This window comes from Schistocerca americana, chromosome 2 (genome assembly GCF_021461395.2).
Source record: "Schistocerca americana isolate TAMUIC-IGC-003095 chromosome 2, iqSchAmer2.1, whole genome shotgun sequence".
Classification (NCBI taxonomy): Eukaryota; Metazoa; Arthropoda; class Insecta; order Orthoptera; family Acrididae; genus Schistocerca; species Schistocerca americana.
This window is the reverse complement of record NC_060120.1, coordinates 1,081,627,139-1,081,633,138: the sequence shown is the minus strand read 5'-3', so window position 1 is coordinate 1,081,633,138 and position 6,000 is coordinate 1,081,627,139.

Below are 6,000 nucleotides of genomic sequence, written 5' to 3'. Positions count from 1 at the left end.
GTAGACTACAGGAAAGTAGTGTCATACGGAAGTTGTGAACAAGTCAATGAGGATTTGCAGGAAATAAATGCGTGGTGTAATGACTGGCAGTTATCTCTCGATATTAGTAAGTGTAACCTACTGCGTATAACAAGGCGAAAATCCCCATTAATGTACGAGTACAAAATAAATGCCCAGTATTTGGAGGCGGTAACGTCCGTCAAGTATCTGGGTGTGACTATTCGAAATGATCTCAAATGGAATGATCATATTACAGAATTAACAGGTAACGTGAACTCTAGATTTATTGGCGGAATCCTGAAGCGATGCTGTCCTTCAAAAAAGGAAATAGCTTACAAAACGTTAGTTTGTCCAGTCTTGGAGTATTGTTCGTCTGGGACCCTTAACAATTGGGTCTGATTAAAGAGATTGAGGTCCAAAGAAGAGTGGCAAGAATTGTGACTGGTACATTTAGCCATCGTGAGAGCGTTAAAAATCTCATAGAAGGTTTGAAATGGGACACTCTTGCAGATAGACTGCATGCTAAACAGAAGGGGCTCTTCACGGAATTCCTAAATCCGATCTTCACAGGATGTAGAGCATATATTATTACCACCAACTTTCAAATCGCGAAATGATCACCATTCAAAGATAAGGGAAATGAGAGCTCGTACTGAGGCGTTCAGACAGTTGTTTTTTCCTCGCGCGATCCTAGAGTGGTACAGAGGGGGGAAATATGACTTTGGCGCGAATTGTGCCCTCCGCCACACACCGCTTTGTGGCTAGAGGAGTATATATGTAGATGTAGATATGTAGATGTAGATGCTATCATACTCCTACAGTACAGGCGATGAAACTTTAAACTAGTCTGTGCAGTTGATCAATACCTGTACATTTAATAGGATCATCACAAGTGTTCGATGCCTGCATGCATGCAGTATTTGTTTTCGATATGTGAGACGAGAGAGATGTGGTAAAAATCTTGTCGAGTTCTCTATCAGATAAAGGTTGTGGAGGTTTTATAGTTCCTAATTTTTCTCTGTTGTATGGTATGGAATAACGAAGGTAGCATGTTGGGGAGATAGATGCGAATGGATGCGGATCTGTAGGACTTCTATGTAGGCTGGGGACGCATCGCAGTGCAGTAGCAAATCGTCCTTCTCGCAGTTACCGCTTCTATCGAATGGTCAAAACAGAGTCCTGTCGCAGTAATGCAGCTTAGCCTGCTTCTACACAGGATGCAGAAGGTGGTAGATATAGTTTCATCCAACTCCTACTCAGTTCCGACTTACATTGGAATTATCACATACGCAAAGCTGCAGGGATGGTAGTGCAGAGTCTGTGAGGGGCATTTGCAGGATGCATAGGGACTACCTAAAGCGAGGCTGGAATTTTACAGTAGCAGATAAGTTCGAGAAAGGTGACTCGTTTCGAGATATGAGAGTGCCAGAAATATGATTCACTAGTAGTGTAGGGGAAGGAGTGGAAGAAAAGGTTACAGGAGAATATGGGTTTGGGACAAGGAATGAAAGAGGAGAAAGTCTAATTGAGTTCTGTAACAAGTTTCAGCTAGTAATAGCGAATACCCTGTTCAAGAATCACAAGAGGTGGAGGTATACTAGGACAATGCCGGGAGATACGGGGAGATTTCAATTAGATTACATCATGGTCAGACAGAGGTTCCGAAATCAGATACGGGATTGCAAGGCGTACCCACGAGCAGATATAGACTCAGATCACAATATAGTAGTGATGAAGAGTAGGCTCAAGTTCAAGACATAAGTCAGGAAGAATCAATACGCAAAGAAGTGGGATACGGAAGTACTAAGGAATGACGAGATACGTTTGAAGATCTGTAACGCTATAGATACAGCAATAAGGAATAGTGCAGTAGGCAGTACAGTTGAAGAGGAATGGACATATCTAAAAAGGGCCATCACAGAAGTTGGGAAGGAAAACATAAGTACAAAGAAGGTAGCTGCGAAGAAACCATGGGTAACAGAAGAAATACTTCAGTTGATTGATGAAAGGAGGAAGTACAAACATGTTCCGGGAAAATCAGGAATACAGAAATACAAGTCGCTGAAATAAATAGGAAGTGCAGGGAAGCTAAGATGAAATGGCTGCAGGAAAAATGTGAAGACATCGAAAAAGATATGATCGTCGGAAGGACAGACTCAGCATACAGGAAAGTCAAAACAACCTTTGGTGACATTAAAAGCAACGGTGGTAACATTAAGAGTGCAACGGGAATTCCACTGTTAAATGCAGAGGAGAGAGCAGATAGGTGGAAAGAATACATTGAAAGCCTCTATGAGGGCGAAGATTTGTCTGATGTGATAGAAGAAGAAACAGGAGTCGATTTAGAAGAGATAAGGATCCAGTATTAGAATCGGAATTTAAAAGAGCTTTGGAGGACTTACGCTCAAATAAGGCAGAAGGGATAGATAACATTCCATCAGAATTTCTAAAATCATTGGTGTGTAGAATATATGAGTCTGGCGATATACCATCTGACTTTCGGAAAAGCATCATCCACACAATTCCGAAGACGGCAAGAGCTGACAAGTGCGAGAATTATCGCACAATCAGCTTAACAGCTCATGCATCGAAGCTGCTTATAAGAATAATATACAGAAGAATGGAAAAGAAAATTGAGAATGCGCTAGGTGACGATCAGTTTGGCTTTAGGAAAAGTAAAGGGACGAGAGAGGCAATTGTGACGTTACGGCTAATAATGGAAGCAAGGCTAAAGAAAAATCAAGACACTTTCATAGGATTTGTCGACCTGGAAAAAGCGTTCGACAATATAAAATGGTGCAAGCTGTTCGAGATTCTGAAAAAAGTAGGGGTAAGCTATAAGGAGAGACGGGCCATATACAATATGTACAACAACCAAGAGGGAATAATAAGAGCGGACGAACAAGAACGAAGTGCTCGTATTAAGAATGGTGTAAGATAAGGCTGTAGCCTTTCGCCCCTACTATTCAATCTGTACATCGAGGAAGCAATGATGGAAATAAAAGAAAGGTTCAGGAGTGGAATTAAAATACAAGGTGAAAGGATAACAATGATACGATTCGCTGATGACATTGCTATCCTGAGTGAAAGTGAAGAAGAGTTAAATGATCTGCTGAACGGAATGAACAGTCTAATGAGTACACAGTATGGTTTGAGAGTAAAGGCCGGCCGAAGTGGCCGTGCGGTTAAAGGCGCTGCAGTCTGGAACCGCAAGACCGCTACGGTCGCAGGTTCGAATCCTGCCTCGGGCATGGATGTTTGTGATGTCATTAGGTTAGTTAGGTTTAACTAGTTCTAAGTTCTAGGGGACTAATGACCTCAGCAGTTGAGTCCCATAGTGCTCAGAGCCATTTTTTGAGAGCAAATCGCAGAAAGATGAAGGTAATGAGAAGTAGTAGAAATGAGAACAGCGAGAAACTTAACATCAGGATTGATGGTCACGAAGTCAATGAAGTTAAGGAATTCTGCTACCTAGGCAGTAAAATAACCAATGACGGACGGAGCAAGGGGGACATCAAAAGCAGACTCGCTATGGCAAAAAAGGCATTTCTGGACAAGAGAAGTCTACTAACATCAAATACCGGCCTTAATTTGAGGAAGGAATTTCTGAGAATGTACGTCTGGAGTACAGCATTGTATGGTAGTGAAACATGGACTGTGGGAAAACCGGAACAGAAGAGAATCGAAGCATTTGAGATGTGGTGCTATAGACGAATGTTGAAAATTAGGTGGACTGATAAGGTAAGGAATGAGGAGGTTCTATGCAGAATCGGAGAGGAAAGGAATATGTGGAAAACACTGATAAGGAGAAGGTACCGCATGATAGGACATCTGCTGAGACGTGAGGGAATGACTTCCATGGTACTAGAGGGAGCTGTAGAGGGCAAAAACTGTAGAGGAAGACAGAGATTGGAATACGTCAAGCAAATAATTGAGGGCGTAGGTTCCAAGTGCTACTCTGAGATGAAGAGGTTAGCACAGGAAAGGAATTTGTGGGGGGCCGCATCAAACCAGTCAGTAGACTGATGACAAAAAAAAAAAAAAGTGGCTGTTATCATTAAAGGACTTCTCCATAAGATCCAATGCAGGTATGTGCTTGAATGGGGAGACTTGATTCTAAATCCCAGACAGTATCACTAGCGGTTAACGTAGCAGTAGAAATCTGAAAAGCTAGTGTACATTTCTTATGACCTCAATCAGCACAACATCTACTGTTTATGACCCTTGTCAATCAACCACCTCCTATAGCCCAGTGGATATATTACCGAATTATCTAATGGCAGTGGCGTGCGGGATTTCCCAATCCGTTTTCATGCCATGTTCCTTAGCCGAATTACTTTCTAAATTGGGTAATTTTTATTACGAGGTTGCATCGACGAAGACGTGTAACCGCACTGCCAGTCTGATACTATATACTCTAGCGATCACCGTCTATATTCAGTGTCACGTTTTTTGTCTGGGGAAAAACCACCTCACTCAGAGGTAATGTCGTACCTCGATTTACCAGGTGTACCGGTACGAAATGAGCGTTTTTTTGTGAAAATGAAACACTAACTTTGAATTGAAAAGTAAAAACATTTTATTCAAAGTATTGACCGTTGCTTTCTATACATTTTGACCACCTTTCTGGCAATTTGTGGACACCACGCCAATAGAAATGTTCGTCTTTGGAAGCAAACCAATCAGACTCCCAATTTTCGAATTCTTCGTAGGAATGGAAGTGTTCCTCAGCCAATGCGTGTCCCATTGATGAAAACAAATGGTAGTCGGAAGAGGCCAAGTCTAGTGAATACGGTGGGTGGGGTAGCAGCTCCCAGCCAACTGTTTCGATTGTATCCTGAACTACTTTTGCTTTGTGTCCAGGTGCATTGTCGTGTAAAAAAATTACTTTGTCATGTCTTCTGGCCCATTCTGGTCTTTTTTTCGATTAACGCATAGTTCAAATTGATCATCTTTTGTCTGTAGCGATTAGTATTCACAGTTTCACTGGGTTTTAGGAGCTCATGATACACCATACCTTTCTGATCCCACCAAACACAGAGCGTTGTCTTCTTGCCGAATCGATTTGGTTTTGCAGTCGATGTTGATGGTTGTCCCGGATGAACCCATGATTTTTCCCGTTTGGGATTCTTAAAATAAATCCCGCCAGTAACAATTCAATGCAAAATTGAATTTCTTTCATGTCTTTGAAGCAAATTTTGATAAATGGTTTTTCGGTTTTCCATCTGTCTTTCATTCTATTCATGTTGCACCCATTTTCCACACTTTTGGATCTTTCCCATAGCTTTCAAACGGTCAGAAATTGTTTGTTGTGCAACATTTAGCATTGCTACCATTTGCTTCTGACTCAAAGTATCATCATCATCCAATATTGTTTGCAATTCGGCGTCTTCGAACGTTTTTGGTGGTCTTCCACATTCTTCATTTCTTACATCAAAATCATTATTTCTGAACCGTTGAAACCATCTTTTGCATGTTGATTCTGATAGAGCATGATCACCATATGCCTCAACAAGCATCCGATGCGACTCTGAAGCACTTTCTTTCAAGTGAAAACAAAAAATTAATGCTTTCCGCAAATCATATTTTTCTGGTACAAAATTCGACATTGTTAACACGATGAAAACATGTGATGTTGTTTGTTCCATGACTTGATGTACCAACCAAACAAAAAAAATTAACGCTCGTTCACAACAAATGTTCCTCATCGACACATTTCTATCTTAACGCTTATTTCATACCGGTACACCTGGTATAAAGCCAGTATAGCTTTTATCATGGATACTTGTATGCACCTGTAGAACCAAGACCGCTTGTGATGGTAATATGGTTGTGTTTTTTAACATCTGACGGTGTGTAAGCCGAGTACGCCTCTCTTTCTAAGACAGTGGTACTAATTGCAAGAAAAACTTATGAGACATACCCACCAATCGTTGATTTTCAGTCAGTAATATTTCGTATCATCAGCAAATCAGTTATTGACGACGTATTACACTTACT